This window comes from Rutidosis leptorrhynchoides, chromosome 3, assembly GCF_046630445.1.
Source record: "Rutidosis leptorrhynchoides isolate AG116_Rl617_1_P2 chromosome 3, CSIRO_AGI_Rlap_v1, whole genome shotgun sequence".
Taxonomy (NCBI): domain Eukaryota; kingdom Viridiplantae; phylum Streptophyta; class Magnoliopsida; order Asterales; family Asteraceae; genus Rutidosis; species Rutidosis leptorrhynchoides.
The window spans coordinates 592,865,878-592,891,431 of record NC_092335.1 but is presented as its reverse complement, the minus strand read 5'-3'; positions in this window follow the sequence as shown (position 1 = coordinate 592,891,431).

Below are 25,554 nucleotides of genomic sequence, written 5' to 3'. Positions count from 1 at the left end.
ATATTTCATGCTTTATGTAAAATAAGCGGTATTATAAGTTTGTAAAATATTGTATAAAAGTTTGAACGCGAAATATTATTATAATCAGTTTTTCATATAGAATTGTAGTAGTTGAATTGTATATTAGCTACTAAGTATGAACTTAACGGGTAGGTACTACCCGAATTTAAACTTATAAAACGCTAATATGAAGAAAAAGCTTTTATAAATGAGTTCATATTATGCTACGAAATACTATTAACTACTCTTAATATTCTGTATGATTAACTTGTTTCATTTGACTATTTTGAAGGAAATGGCACCGACTACTCGACACACCGTGAATATGAATGAAGAGGAATTTCGTACTTTTCTAGCTTCAAACATAGCCGCAGTACAGGCTACGCTACACACCAACAATAACCTTGGATCTAGCAGTACAAGAAATCGTGTAGGATGCACCTACAAAGAATTCACTGCCTGCAAACCTTTGGAATTTGATGGAACCGAAGGACCGATCGGATTGAAACGGTGGACCGAGAAGGTCGAATCGGTGTTTGCCATAAGTAAGTGTACTGAAGAGGAAAAAGTGAAGTACGCTACACATACCTTCACAGGTTCTGCGTTAACATGGTGGAATACCTATCTAGAGCAAGTGGGACAAGATGATGCGTACGCACTACCGTGGTCAGCATTCAAGCACTTGATGAACGAGAAGTACCGTCCCAGAACCGAGGTCAATAAGCTCAAGACAGAACTTAGAGGGTTACGAACCCAAGGATTTGATATTACCACGTACGAAAGACGATTCACAGAATTGTGCCTATTGTGTCCGGGAGCATTCGAAGATGAGGAAGAGAAGATCGACGCGTTTGTGAAAGGATTACCGGAAAGAATCCAAGAAGATATAAGTTCACACGAGCCCGCCTCTATACAACAGGCATGTAGAATGGCTCACAAACTAGTGAACCAGATTGAAGAAAGAATTAAAGAACAGACTGCTGAAGAGGCCAATGTGAAGCAAGCCAAAAGAAAGTGGGAGGAAAACGGTGATAAGAATCACCAATACAACAACAACAGCAATTACAACAATAATCGCAACAATTATCCCAACAATCGCAACATCAATCGCAACTACAACAAACGGTCCAACAACAACAACAACAACAATAACAACAGCAACTACAACAATCATCCCAACAACAATAATAACCGTAACAACAACAACAATCATAAGCAGCTATGCCAAAGGTGTGAAAAGTATCACTCGGGGTTCTGCACCAAATTTTGCAACAAGTGTAAAAGAAATGGTCATTGCGCGGCGAAGTGTGAGGTCTACGGACCAGGGGTTAATAGAACGAAAGGAACAAATGGTGTCGGAACGAGTAATGGCGGAGCAAGTAGTGTCGGAGCAAGTTACGCCAATGTAATTTGTTATAAATGTGGAAAACCGGGCCACATTATTAGAAATTGCCCAAACCAGGAGAACACGAATGGACAAGGCCGTGGAAGAGTTTTCAATATTAATGCGGCAGAGGCACAGGAAGACCCGGAGCTTGTTACGGGTACGTTTCTTATTGACAATAAATCTGCTTACGTTTTATTTGATTCGGGTGCAGATAGAAGCTATATGAGTAGAGATTTTTGTGCTAAATTAAGTTGTCCATTGACGCCTTTGGATAGTAAATTTTTACTCGAATTAGCAAATGGTAAATTAATTTCAGCAGATAATATATGTCGGAATCGAGAAAATAAACTGGTTAGCGAAACATTTAAGATTGACTTGATACCAGTAGAGTTAGGGAGTTTTGATGTGATAATCGGTATGGACTGGTTGAAAGAAGTGAAAGCAGAAATCGTTTGTTACAAAAATGCAATTCGCATTATACGAGAAAAAGGAAAACCCTTAATGGTGTACGGAGAAAAGGGCAACACGAAGCTACATCTTATTAGTAATTTGAAGGCACAAAAACTAATAAGAAAAGGTTGCTATGCTGTTCTAGCACACGTCGAGAAAGTACAAACTGAAGAAAAGAGCATCAATGATGTTCCCGTCGCAAAAGAATTTCCCGATGTATTTTCGAAAGAATTACCGGGATTACCCCCACATCGATCCGTTGAATTTCAAATAGATCTTGTACCAGGAGCTGCACCAATAGCTCGTGCTCCTTACAGACCCGCACCCAGCGAGATGAAAGAACTGTAAAGCCAATTACAAGAACTTTTAGATCATGGTTTAATTCGACCAAGCACATCACCGTGGGGAGCTCCTGTTTTGTTTGTCAAGAAGAAGGATGGTACATTCAGGTTGTGTATCGACTACCGAGAGTTGAACAAACTTACCATCAAGAACCGCTACCCACTACCGAGAATCGATGACTTATTTGATCAACTACAAGGCTTGTCTGTTTATTCAAAGATTGACTTACGTTCCGGGTATCATCAAATGCGGGTGAAAGAAGATGATATTCCAAAGACTGCTTTCAGAACACGTTACGGTCATTACGAGTTTATGGTCATGCCGTTTGGTTTAACTAATGCACCAGCTGTGTTCATGGACCTTATGAACCGAGTGTGTGGACCATACCTTGACAAGTTTGTCATTGTTTTCATTGATGACATACTTATTTACTCAAAGAATGACCAAGAACACGGTGAACATTTGAGAAAGGTGTTAGAAGTATTGAGGAAGGAAGAATTGTACGCTAAGTTTTCAAAGTGTGCATTTTGGTTGGAAGAAGTTCAATTCCTCGGTCACATAGTGAACAAAGAAGGTATTAAGGTGGATCCGGCAAAGATAGAAACGGTTGAAAAGTGGGAAACCCCGAAAACTCCGAAACACATACGCCAATTTTTAGGACTAGCTGGTTACTACAGAAGGTTCATCCAAGACTTTTCCAGAATAGCAAAACCCTTGACTGCATTAACGCATAAAGGGAAGAAATTTGAATGGAATGATGAACAAGAGAAAGCGTTTCAGTTATTGAAGAAAAAGCTAACTACGGCACCTATATTGTCATTGCCTGAAGGGAATGATGATTTTGTGATTTATTGTGACGCATCAAAGCAAGGTCTCGGTTGTGTATTAATGCAACGAACGAAGGTGATTGCTTATGCGTCTAGACAATTGAAGATTCACGAACAAAATTATACGACGCATGATTTGGAATTAGGCGCGGTTGTTTTTGCATTAAAGACTTGGAGGCACTACTTATATGGGGTCAAAAGTATTATATATACCGACCACAAAAGTCTTCAACACATATTTAATCAGAAACAACTGAATATGAGGCAGCGTAGGTGGATTGAATTGTTGAATGATTACGACTTTGAGATTCGTTACCACCCTGGAAAGGCAAATGTGGTAGCCGATGCCTTGAGCAGGAAGGACAGAGAACCCATCCGAGTAAAATCTATGAATATAATGATTCATAATAACCTTACTACTCAAATAAAGGAGGCGCAACAAGGAGTTTTAAAAGAGGGAAATTTAAAGGATGAAATACCCAAGGGATCGGAATTCGGGAAGACGAAACCCGGTATAGGGCTGAAAGGATTTGGGTACCAAAATTTGGAGATATGAGGAAAATGGTACTTAGAGAAGCTCATAAAATCAGATACTCAATACATCCTGGAACGGGGAAGATGTACAAGGATCTCAAGAAACATTTTTGGTGGCCGGGTATGAAAGCCGATGTTGCTAAATATGAAGGAGAATGTTTGACGTGTTCTAAGGTCAAAGCTGAGCATCAGAAACCATCAGGTCTACTTCAACAACCCGAAATCCCGGAATGGAAATGGGAAAACATTACCATGGATTTCATCACTAAATTGCCAAGGACTGCAAGTGGTTTTGATACTATTTGGGTAATAGTTGATCGTCTCACCAAATCAGCACACTTCCTGCCAATAAGAGAAGATGACAAGATGGAGAAGTTAGCACGACTGTATTTGAAGGAAGTCGTCTCCAGACATGGAATACCAATCTCTATTATCTCTGATAGGGATGGCAGATTTATTTCAAGATTCTGGCAGACATTACAGCAAGCATTAGGAACTCGTCTAGACATGAGTACTGCCTATCATCCACAAACTGATGGGCAGAGCGAAAGGACGATACAAACGCTTGAAGACATGCTACGAGCATGTGTTATTGATTTCGGAAACAGTTGGGATCGACATCTACCGTTAGCAGAATTTTCCTACAACAACAGCTACCATTCAAGCATTGAGATGGCGCCGTTTGAAGCACTTTATGGTAGAAAGTGCAGATCTCCGATTTATTGGAGTGAAGTGGGGGATAGACAGATTATGGGTCCAGAGATAATACAAGAAACTACCGAGAAAATCATCCAAATTCAACAAAGATTGAAAACCGCCCAAAGTCGACAAAAGAGCTACGCTGACATTAAAAGAAAAGATATAGAATTTGAAATTGGAGAGATGGTCATGCTTAAAGTTGCACCTTGGAAAGGCGTTGTTCGATTTGGTAAACGAGGGAAATTAAATCCAAGGTATATTGGACCATTCAAGATTATTGATCGTGTCGGACCAGTAGCTTACCGACTTTAGTTACCTCAACAACTAGCGGCTGTACATAACACTTTCCACGTCTCGAATTTGAAGAAATGTTTTGCTAAAGAAGATCTCACTATTCCGTTAGATGAAATCCAAATCAACGAAAAACTCCAATTCATCGAAGAACCCGTCGAAATAATGGATCGTGAGGTTAAAAGACTTAAGCAAAACAAGATACCAATTGTTAAGGTTCGATGGAATGCTCGTAGAGGACCCGAGTTCACCTGGGAGTGTGAAGATCAGATGAAGAAGAAATACCCGCATCTATTTCCAGAAGATTCGTCAACACCTTCAACAGCTTAAAATTTCGGGACGAATTTATTTAACGGGTAGGTACTATAGTGACCCGAACTTTTCCATGTTTATATATATTAATTGAGATTGATATTTACATGATTAAATGTTTCCAACATGTTAAGCAATCAAACTTGTTAAGACTTGATTAATTGAAATATGTTTCATATAGACAATTGACCACCCAAGTTGACCGGCGATTCACGAACGTTAAAACTTGTAAATACGACATGACGATATATATGGATATACATATGGTTAACATGAGATTATGATAAGTAAGTATCTCCATAAGTATATTAACAATGATTTATATAAATATAAACAAGACTACTAACTTAAGGATTTCGAAACGAGAAATATATGTAACGATTATCGTTGTAACGACATTTAAATGTATATATATCATATTAAGATATATTAATATATCATAATATCATGATAATATAATAATTTAACATCTCATTAGATATAATAAAAAATGGGTTAACAACATTAATTGAGATCGTTAACTTAAGGGTTTCAAAACAACACTTACATGTAACGACTAACGATGACTTAACGACTCAGTTAAAATGTATATACATGTAGTGTATTTAGATGTATTAAAATACTTTTGGAAGACTTCAAGACATATATCAAAACACTCATACTTAACAAAAATGGTTACAGTTACTTTCCCATTCTTTTCTTTCATCAAGAATTCTAGTCGTATTCTTACCCGTATTATACACAGCTTCAAAACGTACTTACTATGGGTATATACCAATAGGAACTAGCATGGGATTCCACTCTTGATTATGTCATGTATGACTAATCAATTTTAACTTCTACCATGAGCTAGTCAACTAACTAGAACTCCTTTTAACCCCACTCACCACTCACCAATTACCACTCATCATTCACTCCATTTCACTTCCAATTCTCTTTCTAATTCTCTCTCAACACACACACACTATTATGAACGTATTTTTCCAGTAGTTAATCATCATCTTCATCAAAAATTACTTCAAGAATCAAGCTATAATCATCATAGGAAGAACACTTCAAGAACACTTCAAAAATCCCTTCAAGTTTACTAATTTACTTCCAAGCTTTCTAATCCATTCCAAGTAATCATCTAAGATCAAGAAACCTTTGTTATATACAGTAGGTTATCTTTCTTATTCAAGGTAATATTCATATTCAAACTTTGATTCAATTTCTATAACTATAAACTATCTTAATTCGAGTAAAAATCTTACTTGAACTTGTTTTTGTGTCATGATCCTACTTCAAGAACTTTCAAGCCATCCAAGATCCTTTGAAGCTAGATCATTTCTTGTCACTTCCAGTAGGTTTACCTACTAAACTTGAGGGAGTAATGATGTTCATAACATCATTCGATTCATATATATAAAACTATCTTATTCGAAGGTTTAAACTCGTAATCACTAGAACATAGTTTAGTTAATTCTAAACTTGTTCGCAAACAAAAGTTAATCCTTCTAACTTGACTTTTAAAATTAACTAAACACATGTTCTATATATATATGATATGCTAACTTAATGATTTAAAACCTGGAAACACGAAAAACACCGTAAAACCGGATTTACGCCGTCGTAGTAACACCGCGGGCTGTTTTGGGTTCGTTAATTAAAAACTATGATAAACTTTGATTTAAAAGTTGTTATTCTGAGAAAATGATTTTTATTATGAACATGAAACTATATCCAAAAATTATGGTTAAACTCAAAGTGGAAGTATGTTTTCTAAAATGGTCATCTAGACGTCGTTCTTTCGACTGAAATGACTACCTTTACAAAAACGACTTGTAACTTATTTTTCCAACTATAAACCTATACTTTTTCTGTTTAGATTCATAAAATAGAGTTCAATATGAAACCATAGCAATTTGATTCACTCAAAACGGATTTAAAATGAAGAAGTTATGGGTAAAACAAGATTGGATAATTTTTCTCATTTTAGCTACGTGAAAATCGGTAACAAATCTATTCCAACCATAACTTAATCAACTTGTATTGTATATTATGTAATCTTGAGATACCATAGACACGTATACAATGTTTCGACCTATCATGTCGATACATCTATATATATTTCGGAACAACCATAGACACTCTATATGTGAATGTTGGAGTTAGCTATACAGGGTTGAGGTTGATTCCAAAATATATATAGTTTGAGTTGTGATCAATACTGAGATACGTATAAACTGGGTCGTGGATTGATTCAAGATAATATTTATCGATTTATTTCTGTACATCTAACTGTGGACAACTTGTTGTAGGTTACTAACGAGGACAACTGACTTAATAAACTTAAAACATCAAAATATATTAAAAGTGTTGTAAATATATTTTGAACATACTTTAATATATATGTATATATTGTTATAGGTTCGTGAATCAACAGTGGCCAAGTCATACTTCTCGACGAAGTAAAAAAATCTGTGAAAGTGAGTTATAGTCCCACTTTTAAAATCTAATATTTTTGGGATGAGAATACATGCAGGTTTTATAAATGATTTACAAAATAGACACAAGTACGTGAAACTACATTCTATGGTTGAATTATCGAAATCGAATATGCCCCTTTTTATTAAGTCTGGTAATCTAAGAATTAGGGAACAGACACCCTAATTGACGCGAATCCTAAAGATAGATCTATTGGGCCTAACAAACCCCATCCAAAGTACCGGATGCTTTAGTACTTCGAAATTTATATCATATCCGAAGGGTGTCCCGGAATGATGGGGATATTCTTATATATGCATCTTGTTAATGTCGGTTACCAGGTGTTCACCATATGAATGATTTTTATCTCTATGTATGGGATGTGTATTGAAATATGAAATCTTGTGGTCTATTGTTACGATTTGATATATATAGGTTAAACCTATAACTCACCAACATTTTTGTTGACGTTTTAAGCATGTTTATTCTCAGGTGATTATTAAGAGCTTCCGCTGTCGCATACTTAAATAAGGACGAGATTTGGAGTCCATGCTTGTATGATATTGTGTAAAAACTGCATTCAAGAAACTTATTTTGTTGTAACATATTTGTATTGTAAACCATTATGTAATGGTCGTGTGTAAACAGGATATTTTAGATTATCATTATTTGATAATCTACGTAAAGCTTTTTAAACCTTTATTGATGAAATAAAGGTTATGGTTTGTTTTAAAATGAATACAGTCTTTGAAAAACGTCTCATATAGAGGTCAAAACCTCGCAACGAAATCAATTAATATGGAACGCTTTTAATCAATAAGAACGGGACATTTCATACTTGGTCGACTGGATGACGATTCTAAAGAAAAATCAATGGCGGTAATATTTGCTAAATGTCTTGATCTAGTTACAGGTGGTGAACGTACAAAAGGTGGTGAATGTCTTGCTCGGTGCATTCACTGAATATCCTATTAGTTTTTAAAAGGAAAGAAAAATTATAATAAGTTATCCAATCAATAGACTTTTCTGATTTTGCCCACGTTTCGAATAGCCAAAAGATGCAGCAGAGGGGCAGGATTCGTTTGGTCTCATTATAATTGAGGACTGTTTGGCTCCAATAACCCGGTCCACGTACAAATCCAACTATTACTACGAACCAGAAAATTTTGATGTCTATCAATTTAACCACTTAAAATAAATTTTCGTAATTTTAAGAAATTTAGATAAGAAGTAGAATAAAAATCTATGTCCTAAAACTAGAATAGCGAGAAATAAGAAAGAAAAAGAGTTCGTCGAAAAAGGTCGAAAAAGAAAAATAGTTGAAAAATAAAAGGTGACGGAAAAATAAAAGAAACTTATAACACTTAAAAACACTTGACTAACCTAACCTTATTACTACAACTAACTTAAAATTATAATCGCAAATTGAGATTACTAATTGGAATGATAATTGATACATAGGTAAAAGTCGTCTAAAAATATTAAAGCTTACAGGAAAAACTAAATCCCAGATGGAAATAACTTAAAAAGAAACTAAAACTTAAAAAGGCGTCGCAAAATTCTAAAGTACCTAAATCTTAGTCTAAAGAAAAAGCACTTAAGGAATTCTACGGCAAAGCCTAAAAATCTAGAAGTAAAAATAACTATGGCAAAAACTAAGTTTAAAACTAAATATGAGCTAAAAATACAAATATTACGCTAAAACGATTAAAAAGGGACAAAATATAAAAATAAACTAAAAGTTGTAAAAAGTACAATTTTTTTAAAAATATTATTTTTATATTATTTATTTTATAAAACTATTAATTTTATATATATAATAAAACTAATTAAAATTTAAAATACAATTTAATTTAAAAACTTAAACTAATTATATTAATAATTAAGTAATTAGGGTTTATTAATAATAATAATTAATAATTACCCGTAATAAATGCTGATTAGGGTTTCTGTCGGTGTCAGGGTGTCTCCGCGAGTCGCGGTATTCGAGGCTGCAAACTCCGCGAGTCGCGGGGTTCCAATTTTCAACTCAGGTACAGTTTAAAATTTGACGCGTTTTTTTTTTTTTGTTTTCTGTTTTAAAATCTAAAATATTTATATAATAAAAACTTATATTTTTATAAAATAAAAATAAAGAAACTTTATAAAACTTAAATATTTAATAAAATCTTAAAAATATATAAATTTTTTGTTTTTCTTTTTATATTTTCGAATAATTAAAAACGTATTTTTACAAAAGTGAATTTTAATAAAAGTAAACTAAAAATAAAAATCTTTTTTTTATGTAGCGTTGCGCTTTCGGCGTTTAAGAGTTCCCCGGCAGCGGCGCCAAAAATAACTTGATGTTATGCGAGGTGTATATAAAATAGCTTTATATTTTAGCAGGAAATACTATTAAATACGATACAATTTTACACAAGATATTTATTTATTTAGAGAATGGATATACTTAAACCTTGCTACAACACTTATAGGCAGTGTACCTAATCGTACAGTAGTGTAGTTTTTAGTAAGTCCGGTTCGTTCCACAGGGAAAATCTTTAAACAAAGTTTAACGCTATATTAGTTTACTTTTATAAAAATAAAAATATATATATAAGTAATATTATTATTATAAAGGGGGGTTTTTACCGTTTAATGACCGGTTTGTCGATTTTAAAACTTTAGTGGCAGTTAAAACCAAATGTAAAATAATAAATAAATACAAGACTTAATTTAAAGCGTAAAGTAAATAACGATAATGAAATTGCGAATAATAAAAGTGCGATAAAATAAACTTGCGATAATTAAAAAGTACGATAATTAAAAGTGCAATTAAATACAATAACAATAAAAATGCGATAATTAGAAGTGCAATTAAATATAAAATAAAGGAAATTAAATATGAAATAAAAGAATTATGCTTATTTAAACTTCCGTAACCATGATGTTTGATGTGTTGATTTTAGTTTTATGTCCATGGGTTAATTGTCCTTTATCCTGGATTATTTAATATGTCCGTCTGGTTTTTGTCCATAACAGTCCATCAGTCATAAATATAAAGTGCGAGTGTCCTCGTCAAATTATTCTTATACCCGAAGTTAAATATTCCAACTAATTGGGGACTTAAACTGTAACAAGATTTTAATACTTTGTTTAATAATTACACCAGGATGTCGACTGAGTGTAACCCAAGATTTTAATATTTTGTTATCAATTATACCAAGTGTCCTTGTACATAATTTCACCCCTGTTTTAATTATTCTAGTGGCTATTAATCCATTCCCGTGTCCGATTAAATGAACGATTATTCGTACATATAAATACCCCGCCCATCGTGTCCGATCGAGTGTATATGGTAATTTATAGGGACGCCCAATTGTAAATCTTTATATTAACATTAACAAACTATCATTTAGTTAAACAAATATAAAGCCCATTAATAGCCCATAGTCTAATTTCCACAAGTGTCGTTCTTTTGTCCAAACCCCAATTATGGTACAAAGCCCAATTACCCAATTTTAGTAATTAGCCCAACATCATGATTACTTCGGATTAAATAAGCATAATAATAACTTAGCTACGAGACATTAAATTAAAAAGGTTGAACATAACTTACAATGATTAAAAATAGCGTAGCGTTACACGGACAGAATTTCGACTTACACCCTTACAACATTTGCTAACATACCCTTATTATTAGGATTAAAATTAAAATTAAAATTAAAATATAAATTATAAATATAAATATTACGTATATAGATAGAGAGATTGATGGATATTGGATGAAAAATTGATCAGAATTCGTTGGGCTTTATAGGGAGTTTCAGTTTTTGGGGCTCCGCGACTCGCGGCCCATTCCTTCTTCAAACTCCGCGAGTCGCGGAGTTTGTAAATACAGCTCACTCCATTTTGGCTCTTTGTTTACCGATAGTTTATTATATAAATATAATATATATATATATAATTTATATAATTAATTATATATTATATTATATTTATATACATAGTTAACTTGTAATTTTTAGTCCGTTGCGTCGAGCGTTGAGAGTTGACTCTGGTGCCGGTTCCGGATTTTCGAACGTCCTTGCGTACAATTTAATATCTTGTACTTTGCGTTTTGAATCTTGTACTCTTGTAATTTTGAGACGTTTCTTATCAATAATTGGAACCTCTTTGATTGTCTTTTGTACTTTTGAGCTTTTTGGTCGTTTGCGTCTTCAATTCGTCGAATCTGTCTTTTGTCTTCACCTTTTATTATTTAAACGAATATCACTTGTAAATAGAACAATTGCAACTAAAAGCTTGTCTTTCTTGAGGAATAATGCTATGAAATATATGTTCGTTTTTAGCATTATCATCTATTTTATAGTATAAAAACACAAAATGGATAGACAACCCAATATTTTAAGAGACCTACCCGGAGACATGATTGATGAAATCTTGTCTAGAGTCGGTCAGAATTCTTCGGCACAACTATTTACGGCGAAATCAGTTTGTAAGACATTCGAAGAACCTTCCAAGAATGTCTTGGTTTATAAGAGACTTTCGTTTGAAAGATGGGGGATATCACATTGGGAAACCCATAAGTTACGATGTGTTTACTTTGACGCATATATTGCGGGGAACCCAAATGCTATTTTATGCAACGGGTTAAGAAATTATTTTGACTCAATGTATCCGAATATAGGACTTCATGATTTAGAAAAATCGGCTAACATGCAACATAAAGAAGCATGCTATGCTTACGGGTTAGTAATGTTCGCTTCTCACCAAAGTGAGAAAAAGAACATCGGGCTACAACTATTAAACAAAACGTTCCTGATAGTTAAAGCTAAGGCGTATAAAATACTATTAAATTTTAGCAGAAAATACTATTAAATACGATACAATTTTACACAAGATATTTAGTTATTTATTTACAGATGGGATATACCTAAACCTTGCTACAACACTATAGGCAGTGTACCTAATCGTAGAGTAGTACAGTTTTTAGTAAGTCCGGTTCGTTCCACAGGGAGCGGGCTTATTGCACACTATATTTTTAAACAACTATATTTGTACAAAATATATATATTTATATATAATAATATATAAAAGGGGTTATACCGTTTAATGACCGGTTTGTCGATTTTATATTTTAAGCGAAGCGTAAAGTAAATGACGATATTTAACTAACAATATAAAATAAATAACAATAATTAAAATGACAATAAATAAAAATACGAGGAAATATGAAATAAAATATATTATGCTTATTTAAGCTTCCGTAACCATGATGTTTGACGTTTTAATTTTAATTTATTGTCCTGGGTTAATTGTCCTTTGTCCTGGATGTATTTGAAACCTATCTGGTTTTTGTCCACAATAGTTCATCGATCATATTTATAAAATGCTCGGCAAATTTAACCTTATGCCCGAAGTCAAATATTCCAACTAATTGGGGACTTAAACTGTAACAAGGTTTTAATACTTTGTTTAATAATTACACCAGGTTATCGACTGCGTGTAACCCAAGGTTTTAATACTTTGTTATCAATTATGCCAAGTGTCCTTGTACATAATTTCACCCCTGTTTTAATAATTCCATAGACTATTAATTTATTCCCGTGTCTGGTCAAATGAACAATAATTCGTACTTATAAATATCCTGCCCATCGTGTCCGATCGAGTGTATATGGTTATTTATAGGTACATCCAATTGTAAATATTTATATTAAAATTAACAAACTATCATTTAGTTAAACAAATATAAAGCCCATTAATAGCCCATAGTCTAATTTCCACAAGTGTCGTTCTTTTGTCCAAACCCCAATTATGGTACAAAGCCCAATTACCCAATTTTAATATTTTTAGCCCAACATCATGATTACTTCGTCTTAAATAAGCATAATAATAACTTAAGTACGAGACATTAATTTAAAAAGGAGAACATAGCTTACATTGATTATTTATCGCGTAGTGTTACACGGACAGAGCTCCGACTTTAAAACCCGTAAAATAACCTTTACATAACCCGAACTAATCTAATATAACACTAATCTATATTATATATATATATATATATATATATATATATATATATATATATATATATATATATATATATATATATATATATATATATATATATATATATATATATATATATATATATATTATATTTATTTATATTATACTAGGGAGTATTATTATTATTATGTTATTTTTACTCGCAGAATTCGTGACCTTTTATAGGAGTTTTGATTTCTGACAGCTTCGCGAGTCGTGGAGTTTTTAGCCTTCAAACTCCGCGAGTCGCGGAGTTTGAAAATCCAGCTCAGGATCATTTGTCTCATAGCTTGTCGACATAATTTTTAAATATATATAATATATAAATAATTTATATAATTATTTAAATATTATATTATATTCTTGTGCATAGTTGACTTGTAATTTTTGGTCCGTTGCGTCGGGCGTTGATAGTTGACTCATGTCCCGGTTCCGGATTTTCGAACGTCCTTGCGTACAATTTAATATCTTGTACTTTGCGTTTTGTAACTTGTACTCTTGTCATTTTTAGACGTTTTTCATCAATAAATTGAACCTTTTGAATTGTATCTTAAACATTTGAGCTTTTTGGACGTTTGTGTCTTCAAATCTTCGTTTTCGCCTTTTGTCTTCGCACTTATTTATTTAAACAATTACAATGAAAATATAATACAATTACATATGAAAACCTATTATTTAGGAGGGATATTGCTATGAAATATATGTTCCTTTTTAGCCTTATCAAACATCCCCACACTTGAGCGTTGCTTGTCCTCAAGCAATACAGAACTTGAAATAAAAACATACATGAATCACTTTTTTATTCATCACACTTTGTACATCAGTGATTTTGATATGGTGGTATAAACAATGATAGTAACGATAGAACCATGGTTAAAGGTGGGTGTGTCATCCACAGTTGCCTCGGGTTTAGGTCAACGACACTTGCAATCAAATAGCCGATTTACTTTCGGCTTCCAAAGCAAAGTGCACATTTGAAAGGCGGTTTACAGTCCCACATGACTATGAAAATTTAGATCCGTTAGGAAATTGGATCTTTATGAAAACATTTGATCTTTTAAAAATTCAATCTAGCTTTTACCCTAGACACGTTTTCCGGAATAACCCTTCACCGGTGTTTGCAAAATATTTTTGTGGGTTGTGTGGGTTTCAGATTTGAAAATTTTAGCTCAACACTTGTGGTTTTGTGTCACCCACTTGCTAACCTTGTATTAGGAAAGCAACACGTCCAGTATACTTGCTCCGTATATTACCCTTCGATAAACTACCGTCCGGTTGTAAAGGAAAGCGTTGAACAAGCAACTGTTAAGGCAATGTCCCCTGACATGCTTTTAATTATGGTCTATAACGTGTCGGACGCAATTACTATCCTTTGTAGGAGCAATAGTAAAGCTCACCCTAGGAATTTTTCGGTCTGGCACAAGGTCCTGTCTTCGACCATGCTATGCAACCACCGTTCTTACAGTTGACACCCGATTTGGTTCAGGTGACCTAATGAATTCTAGGTGAATTCCTAGAATTTTACGTTCAATGGTAATGAACGCATTGAAAATGGGTTTTCAGAAAACAAATCGGTTTATAATTTTGATCAAAATATTTTCTCGTTCAAGCTCGAGTTTAGATATCATTGAATTCCATGAGTTTGAATTCTCAATCTTTAAAGTCAATCTCAAGGATTGAGTAATATCAGTCTTAAAAGCTGATTTTTAATCTTTAAGGAGATTATCCTTTCTGGGGATCTGATTCATTAGTCTTATCAAGCTAATTTGCACGGTGCCCTCCCCATTTTACGAGACAGACCCTCTCATGGTTAGGATAAGTCTGACCACTTGGCGACCCTGTTTGATGCTGAGGTCCGTGGATTTCCTGCTGATTTTAGTGATGACTTTTCTAGATTTTTCGTCAACCTACAACTGGTCTGGACGACAACTTCTTGACCTAAATCAAGAAGCGCGTGTCTTTTTCGGAAGACTTTACTTCCTTTTAATGATGGAATTGATTCATCGTGTAGATCCATCTTTTCTTTTCTTTCATCGGGTAAAATAGTTAATTTAGTCCAAAACAAAAGCACCTGCAATAAACTTTACAGAAACATGTGATAGATAGTTTTTAATTGAATAACTTGGCACATTCTCCCCACACTTAGTTTCTTTCTTTGCCCTTTTATTCTCCTTTATTCCATTTTAAATGAATTCAATCGTTTTAGGGTGTTTCTCAATTTATGTCCTTTCCGAGGTAACGATAATTTCGGTATTAACACCTAGTTTTCACCGTTCATAAATATATATAAACATGATTTTAAATTCATTTAGTTTAAAATTTTTCAAATTTTCATAAAATTTAGAAAATAAGCCAAGTATAAACCCGAGAGAATTTATAACCCTTCCCCACACTTGAGATCATGCAATGCCCTCATTTGCATGAAATCAGACTCTAATTATAAATTCATGAGGGTGATTAGTGTAGAAAAGTGATTGAAAATACCCAGTTTGTAATTACAAAGCTCGTCGAATGATAGATGGCGCGGCTCATCGTTCATTCCTTCTTGTTTTATCACACATATTTTTCTTCAAAAACGGTTGCTTTTCTGAACTGTTTGCTAATCTTTAAAAATGCGTCTTTTACCCTAATTTATTATGCATGTTTATTAACGAGTTATGCACTAACCCGAACCCCTAATTTAACGTTAAGTGGGGTTAAACTTCCCCACACTTAGCTGACGACATGTGAAGTCGGTAGAATAAGTTCCACGAATTAAAATAGTGAGCCAGTTATTTACATCTCGGGTGGTATAAAATATATTAATGGGTTTAAAGTTTAGACCCACCCGATCGTCACTACTTAATTCTTTTTTAAGTGTAGCTTTTAGTAAATGGATATGTCTCTTTTCTGGTTCTTGGTCAAATGGATCGATATACACCGACATACATATTATAGGGTGGACAATTTCTAACGTTTCCTTCTGTTCATTCTTAGGATCAAAGGTTTCACCTCTATTACCCAATTGGGTGAAATTCGAGGTGTCATTATTTATTACAGCTCGTAGTTCATTTCTGGTGGATGACTCGTCTATTGAGAATATTGGGTTGGAAGGTTGTGGAATGGTGAATTTCGGGATCAAAGCAAATTCTTCTTCATTAATGGTACTTATTGGTCTCACCATTTTGGTCTCTGGGGTAAAATTTTCAACGTTATCATTTTTCCAAGAGTACCAATTTGTCTTCCTTACTTCTTCTTCATCCATAGATGGATCGATGATTTCGTCGGTAGAGGCTAATGTGTCGATATGTTGTGAAATTGGTAAAGCTGAATAAAAAGTATCATCGGGATAGTTGGTGATTTCGGAGCTCTCGAATTCATCAAAATTCGATGATATGAGATTTTCTTGCACACGACTCCTCAGATCAACAGGTGTGTAGTCTGATAGAGTTTCAGCTTGCCGGTTTACAAACTCTCTCATTTGTTCATTTTGAGCATTGAGTTCTTCGAGTTTGATTTTCATATTGTCTAATAAATTTTCAGACACGTAATTTTCCTCGTCTACTGGTTGTTGAGTTTGGATATATTCTTGGGAATAATCCCAATTTGAATTGAATTCTTCATAATCATTCCATTCAGGTTCCGTGGGTGCGTAATTTTCCATAGGAACGTAATAATAACATTCCCATGTTGAGTGATAATCTCCACAGATTTCACAACCAGTTATTGTTTCGTCATTCGTGATCCAAGATTGACCGAACGAATTGTCATCAACACTCGTTTGAGAGTATTGATTTAATTGATTTTGGATATCAAAAAGAGTTTCCATAGCCTTGTTTTCAAAATTTTCCATTTTATTGCGATGGCCAAATTTTAGCTACAATGTGGTGCATTTACTAATTATCCTATTAGTTATAAAAATAGAAAAACTTATATAAGTTGTCCAATTAATAGACTTTTCTGCTTTTGCCCACGTTTCGAATAGCCAAAAGATGCAGCAGGGAGCCAGAACCCTTTAAATCGGAAGCTCACAACTCAGCCACTAACAAATCCAACTATTACTACGAAGCAGAAAATTGTCAACGTCCATTAATTTAACCACTTAAATAATTTTTCTTTCTGTTTGAGATATTAGATAAGAAATAGAGAAAATTTCTAAGTCCTAAAAACTAAAGCGTCGAGAAATAAGAAAGAAAAAGAATGCGCGTCGAAAAACGTCGAAAAATAAAAATAAGAAAATAGCGCGTCGTAACTTAAAAAGGAATTAAAAACTAAGAATTAAAAGTTGCGTCTAAAAATATTAAAGCTTAAAAGAAAAACTATATCCCAAATGGTAATAACTTAAAAAGGTACTAAAATATAAAAACGGCGTCGCAAAATTCTAAAGCACCTAAATCTTAGTCTAAAGAAAAAGCACTTAAGGGATTTTACGGCAAAGCCTAAAAATCTAGAAGTAAAAATAACTATGGCAAAAACTAAGTTTAAAACTAAATATGAGCTAAAAATACAAATATTACGCTAAAACGATTAAAAAGGGACAAAATATAAAAATATACAAAAAGTTGTAAAAAGTACAATTTTTATAAAAATATTATTTTTATATTATTTATTTATTAAAACTATTAATTTTACATATAATAAAACTAATTAAAATTTAAAATACAATTTAATTAAAAAAACTTAAACTAATTATAATAATTAAACTAATTAGGGTTTATTAATAATAATAATAATAAAATCCGTAATTAATGTGAAATTAGGGTTCTGTCACGTGCAGTGTTGTAAAAGTCGTCCGACTTGACCGACGCGTCGGCCGATGCGTCGTTTTTTTAGGTTCTCCGTCCCGTTTTTTCTGAAAACGACTCAAAACACGGTCAGAGCTAAAAGTTCGGTCAAAGTCTGTCAAAGACGGTCAAAAACGGTCAAAGTAAGTCAATTTTCGTCAGGATCTGATATATTTTAAAATTAGGGTTTGTTTTCATATTTTGGGCCGTTCTTTTCTCTGTGTCCTTACTGATTATGTACTCGGTAACATTAATTGAGTTTGATGTTTGATTGTTTTTAAATTCAAGTTCTTATTTAAGAAATTTATGGTACATAATCAACTATTTTACATATATATAAATATATGTTTAAGAAATTATTAATAAAGTCAACTTTGGTCAACGACCGATGCGTCCCCGACGCGTCCCCCGACTCGGCCGACGCGTCCTTTTTAGGTCTCGACCGATGCGTCCCCGACTCGCGACTTTTACAACCTTGGTCACGTGTGTCAGAGTGTCTCCGCGAGTCGCGGTATTTCAAGCAGCAAACCCCGCGAGTCGCGGGGTTCCAAAATTCAACTCTGGTACAGTTTTTAATTCGACGTGTTTTTTTTATTTTTTTTTTATTTTCTGTTTTATATTTTTCTGTTTTAAAATCTAAATATTTATATAATAAAAACTTATATTTAAAAACTAAAATAAAAATAGAACTACTTTATAATTTTATAAATAAAAATCGTAAAACTAGATTTATATATATTTTTTATTTTTTTCGGTTTTTTTTTTTTTTTTTAAATTTGATATTGTTTTTCTAAAAATATATTTATACAAATATATATTACAAATATAGCGTTTCGCCGATTCCCCGGCAGCGGCGCCAAAAACTTGATAGTTAAAGCTAAGGCGTATAAAATACTATTAAATTTTAGCAGAAAATACTATTAAATACGATACAATTTTACACAAGATATTTAGTTATTTATTTACAGATGGGATATACCTAAACCTTGCTACAACACTATAGGCAGTGTACCTAATCGTAGAGTAGTACAGTTTTTAGTAAGTCCGGTTCGTTCCACAGGGAGCGGGCTTATTGCACACTATATTTTTAAACAACTATATTTGTACAAAATATATATATTTATATATAATAATATATAAAAGGGGGTATACCGTTTAATGACCGGTTTGTCGATTTTATATTTTAAGCGAAGCGTAAAGTAAATGACGATATTTAACTACCAATATAAAATAAATAACAATAATTAAAATGACAATAAATAAAAATACGAGGAAATATGAAATAAAATATATTATGCTTATTTAAGCTTCCGTAACCATGATGTTTGACGTTTTAATTTTAATTTATTGTCCTGGGTTAATTGTCCTTTGTCCTGGATGTATTTGAAACCTATCTGGTTTTTGTCCACAATAGTTCATCGATCATATTTATAAAATGCTCGGCAAATTTAACCTTATGCCCGAAGTCAAATATTCCAACTAATTGGGGACTTAAACTGTAACAAGGTTTTAATACTTTGTTTAATAATTACACCAGGTTATCGACTGCGTGTAACCCAAGGTTTTAATACTTTGTTATCAATTATGCCAAGTGTCCTTGTACATAATTTCACCCCTGTTTTAATAATTCCATAGACTATTAATTCATTCCCGTGTCTGGTCAAATGAACAATAATTCGTACTTATAAATATCCTGCCCATCGTGTCCGATCGAGTGTATATGGTTATTTATAGGTACATCCAATTGTAAATATTTATATTAAAATTAACAAACTATCATTTAGTTAAACAAATATAAAGCCCATTAATAGCCCATAGTCTAATTTCCACAAGTGTCGTTCTTTTGTCCAAACCCCAATTATGGTACAAAGCCCAATTACCCAATTTTAATATTTTTAGCCCAACATCATGATTACTTCGTCTTAAATAAGCATAATAATAACTTAAGTACGAGACATTAATTTAAAAAGGAGAACATAGCTTACATTGATTATTTATCGCGTAGTGTTACACGGACAGAGCTCCGACTTTAAAACCCGTAAAATAACCTTTACATAACCCGAACTAATCTAATATAACACTAATCTATATTATATATATATATATATATATATATATATATATATATATATATATATATATATATATATTATATATTTATTTATATTATACTAGGGAGTATTATTATTATTATGTTATTTTTACTCGCAGAATTCGTGACCTTTTATAGGAGTTTTGATTTCTGACAGCTCCGCGAGTCGTGGAGTTTTTAGCCTTCAAACTCCGCGAGTCGCGGAGTTTGAAAATCCAGCTCAGGATCATTTGTCTCATAGCTTGTCGACATAATTTTTAAATATATATAATATATAAATAATTTATATAATTATTTAAATATTATATTATATTCTTGTGCATAGTTGACTTGTAATTTTTGGTCCGTTGCGTCGGGCGTTGATAGTTGACTCATGTCCCGGTTCCGGATTTTTGAACGTCCTTGCGTACAATTTAATATCTTGTACTTTACGTTTTGTAACTTGTACTCTTGTCATTTTTAGACGTTTTTCATCAATAAATTGAACCTTTTGAATTGTATCTTAAACATTTGAGCTTTTTGGACGTTTGTTTCTTCAAATCTTCGTTTTCGCCTTTTGTCTTCGCACTTATTTATTTAAACAATTACAATGAAAATATAATACAATTACATATGAAAACCTATTATTTAGGAGGGATATTGCTATGAAATATATGTTCCTTTTTAGCCTTATCAAACATCCCCACACTTGAGCGTTGCTTGTCCTCAAGCAATACAGAACTTGAAATAAAAACATACATGAATCACTTTTTTATTCATCACACTTTGTACATCAGTGATTTTGATATGGTGGTATAAACAATGATAGTAACGATAGAACCATGGTTAAAGGTGGGTGTGTCATCCACAGTTGCCTCGGGTTTAGGTCAACGACACTTGCAATCAAATAGCCGATTTACTTTCGGCTTCCAAAGCAAAGTGCACATTTGAAAGGCGGTTTACAGTCCCACATGACTATGAAAATTTAGATCCGTTAGGAAATTGGATCTTTATGAAAATATTTGATCTTTTAAAAATTCAATCTAGCTTTTACCCTAGACACGTTTTCCGGAATAACCCTTCACCGGTGTTTGCAAAATATTTTTGTGGGTTGTGTGGGTTTCAGATTTGAAAATTTTAGCTCAACACTTGTGGTTTTGTGTCACCCACTTGCTAACCTTGTATTAGGAAAGCAACACGTCCAGTATACTTGCTCCGTATATTACCCTTCGATAAACTACCGTCCGGTTGTAAAGGAAAGCGTTGAACAAGCAACTGTTAAGGCAATGTCCCCTGACATGCTTTTAATTATGGTCTATAACGTGTCGGACGCAATTACTATCCTTTGTAGGAGCAATAGTAAAGCTCACCCTAGGAATTTTTCGGTCTGGCACAAGGTCCTGTCTTCGACCATGCTATGCAACCACCGTTCTTACAGTTGACACCCGATTTGGTTCAGGTGACCTAATGAATTCTAGGTGAATTCCTAGAATTTTACGTTCAATGGTAATGAACGCATTGAAAATGGGTTTTCAGAAAACAAATCGGTTTATAATTTTGATCAAAATATTTTCTCGTTCAAGCTCGAGTTTAGATATCATTGAATTCCATGAGTTTGAATTCTCAATCTTTAAAGTCAATCTCAAGGATTGAGTAATATCAGTCTTAAAAGCTGATTTTTAATCTTTAAGGAGATTATCCTTTCTGGGGATCTGATTCATTAGTCTTATCAAGCTAATTTGCACGGTGCCCTCCCCATTTTACGAGACAGACCCTCTCATGGTTAGGATAAGTCTGACCACTTGGCGACCCTGTTTGATGCTGAGGTCCGTGGATTTCCTGCTGATTTTAGTGATGACTTTTCTAGATTTTTCGTCAACCTACAACTGGTCTGGACGACAACTTCTTGACCTAAATCAAGAAGCGCGTGTCTTTTTCGGAAGACTTTACTTCCTTTTAATGATGGAATTGATTCATCGTGTAGATCCATCTTTTCTTTTCTTTCATCGGGTAAAATAGTTAATTTAGTCCAAAACAAAAGCACCTGCAATAAACTTTACAGAAACATGTGATAGATAGTTTTTAATTGAATAACTTGGCACATTCTCCCCACACTTAGTTTCTTTCTTTGCCCTTTTATTCTCCTTTATTCCATTTTAAATGAATTCAATCATTTTAGGGTGTTTCTCAATTTATGTCCTTTCCGAGGTAACGATAATTTCGGTATTAACACCTAGTTTTCACCGTTCATAAATATATATAAACATGATTTTAAATTCATTTAGTTTAAAATTTTTCAAATTTTCATAAAATTTAGAAAATAAGCCAAGTATAAACCCGAGAGAATTTATAACCCTTCCCCACACTTGAGATCATGCAATGCCCTCATTTGCATGAAATCAGACTCTAATTATAAATTCATGAGGGTGATTAGTGTAGAAAAGTGATTGAAAATACCCAGTTTGTAATTACAAAGCTCGTCGAATGATAGATGGCGCGGCTCATCGTTCATTCCTTCTTGTTTTATCACACATATTTTTCTTCAAAAACGGTTGCTTTTCTGAACTGTTTGCTAATCTTTAAAAATGCGTCTTTTACCCTAATTTATTATGCATGTTTATTAACGAGTTATGCACTAACCCGAACCCCTAATTTAACGTTAAGTGGGGTTAAACTTCCCCACACTTAGCTGACGACATGTGAAGTCGGTAGAATAAGTTCCACGAATTAAAATAGTGAGCCAGTTATTTACATCTCGGGTGGTATAAAATATATTAATGGGTTTAAAGTTTAGACCCACCCGATCGTCACTACTTAATTCTTTTTTAAGTGTAGCTTTTAGTAAATGGATATGTCTCTTTTCTGGTTCTTGGTCAAATGGATCGATATACACCGACATACATATTATAGGGTGGACAATTTCTAACGTTTCCTTCTGTTCATTCTTAGGATCAAAGGTTTCACCTCTATTACCCAATTGGGTGAAATTCGAGGTGTCATTATTTATTACAGCTCGTAGTTCATTTCTGGTGGATGACTCGTCTATTGAGAATATTGGGTTGGAAGGTTGTGGAATGGTGAATTTCGGGATCAAAGCAAATTCTTCTTCATTAATGGTACTTATTGGTCTCACCATTTTGGTCTCTGGGGTAAAATTTTCAACGTTATCATTTTTCCAAGAGTACCAATTTGTCTTCCTTACTTCTTCTTCATCCATAGATGGATCGATGATTTCGTCGGTAGAGGCTAATGTGTCGATATGTTGTGAAATTGGTAAAGCTGAATAAAAAGTATCATCGGGATAGTTGGTGATTTCGGAGCTCTCGAATTCATCAAAATTCGATGATATGAGATTTTCTTGCACACGACTCCTCAGATCAACAGGTGTGTAGTCTGATAGAGTTTCAGCTTGCCGTTTTACAAACTCTCTCATTTGTTCATTTTGAGCATTGAGTTCTTCGAGTTTGATTTTCATATTGTCTAATAAATTTTCAGACACGTAATTTTCCTCGTCTACTGGTTGTTGAGTTTGGATATATTCTTGGGAATAATCCCAATTTGAATTGAATTCTTCATAATCATTCCATTCAGGTTCCGTGGGTGCGTAATTTTCCATAGGAACGTAATAATAACATTCCCATGTTGAGTGATAATCTCCACAGATTTCACAACCAGTTATTGTTTCGTCATTCGTGATCCAAGATTGACCGAACGAATTGTCATCAACACTCGTTTGAGAGTATTGATTTAATTGATTTTGGATATCAAAAAGAGTTTCCATAGCCTTGTTTTCAAAATTTTCCATTTTATTGCGATGGCCAAATTTTAGCTACAATGTGGTGCATTTACTAATTATTCTATTAGTTATAAAAATAGAAAAACTTATATAAGTTGTCCAATTAATAGACTTTTCTGCTTTTGCCCACGTTTCGAATAGCCAAAAGATGCAGCAGGGAGCCAGAACCCTTTAAATCGGAAGCTCACAACTCAGCCACTAACAAATCCAACTATTACTACGAAGCAGAAAATTGTCAACGTCCATTAATTTAACCACTTAAATAATTTTTCTTTCTGTTTGAGATATTAGATAAGAAATAGAGAAAATTTCTAAGTCCTAAAAACTAAAGCGTCGAGAAATAAGAAAGAAAAAGAATGCGCGTCGAAAAACGTCGAAAAATAAAAATAAGAAAATAGCGCGTCGTAACTTAAAAAGGAATTAAAAACTAAGAATTAAAAGTTGCGTCTAAAAATATTAAAGCTTAAAAGAAAAACTATATCCCAAATGGTAATAACTTAAAAAGGTACTAAAATATAAAAACGGCGTCGCAAAATTCTAAAGCACCTAAATCTTAGTCTAAAGAAAAAGCACTTAAGGGATTTTACGGCAAAGCCTAAAAATCTAGAAGTAAAAATAACTATGGCAAAAACTAAGTTTAAAACTAAATATGAGCTAAAAATACAAATATTACGCTAAAACGATTAAAAAGGGACAAAATATAAAAATATACAAAAAGTTGTAAAAAGTACAATTTTTATAAAAATATTATTTTTATATTATTTATTTATTAAAACTATTAATTTTACATATAATAAAACTAATTAAAATTTAAAATACAATTTAATTAAAAAAACTTAAACTAATTATAATAATTAAACTAATTAGGGTTTATTAATAATAATAATAATAAAATCCGTAATTAATGTGAAATTAGGGTTCTGTCACGTGCAGTGTTGTAAAAGTCGTCCGACTTGACCGACGCGTCGGCCGATGCGTCGTTTTTTTAGGTTCTCCGTCCCGTTTTTTCTGAAAACGACTCAAAACACGGTCAGAGCTAAAAGTTCGGTCAAAGTCTGTCAAAGACGGTCAAAAATGGTCAAAGTAAGTCAATTTTCGTCAGGATCTGATATATTTTAAAATTAGGGTTTGTTTTCATATTTTGGGCCGTTCTTTTCTCTGTGTCCTTACTGATTATGTACTCGGTAACATTAATTGAGTTTGATGTTTGATTGTTTTTAAATTCAAGTTCTTATTTAAGAAATTTATGGTACATAATCAACTATTTTACATATATATAAATATATGTTTAAGAAATTATTAATAAAGTCAACTTTGGTCAACGACCGATGCGTCCCCGACGCGTCCCCCGACTCTGCCGACGCGTCCTTTTTAGGTCTCGACCGATGCGTCCCCGACTCGCGACTTTTACAACCTTGGTCACGTGTGTCAGAGTGTCTCCGCGAGTCGCGGTATTTCAAGCAGCAAACCCCGCGAGTCGCGGGGTTCCAAAATTCAACTCTGGTACAGTTTTTAATTCGACGTGTTTTTTTTATTTTTTTTTTATTTTCTGTTTTATATTTTTCTGTTTTAAAATCTAAATATTT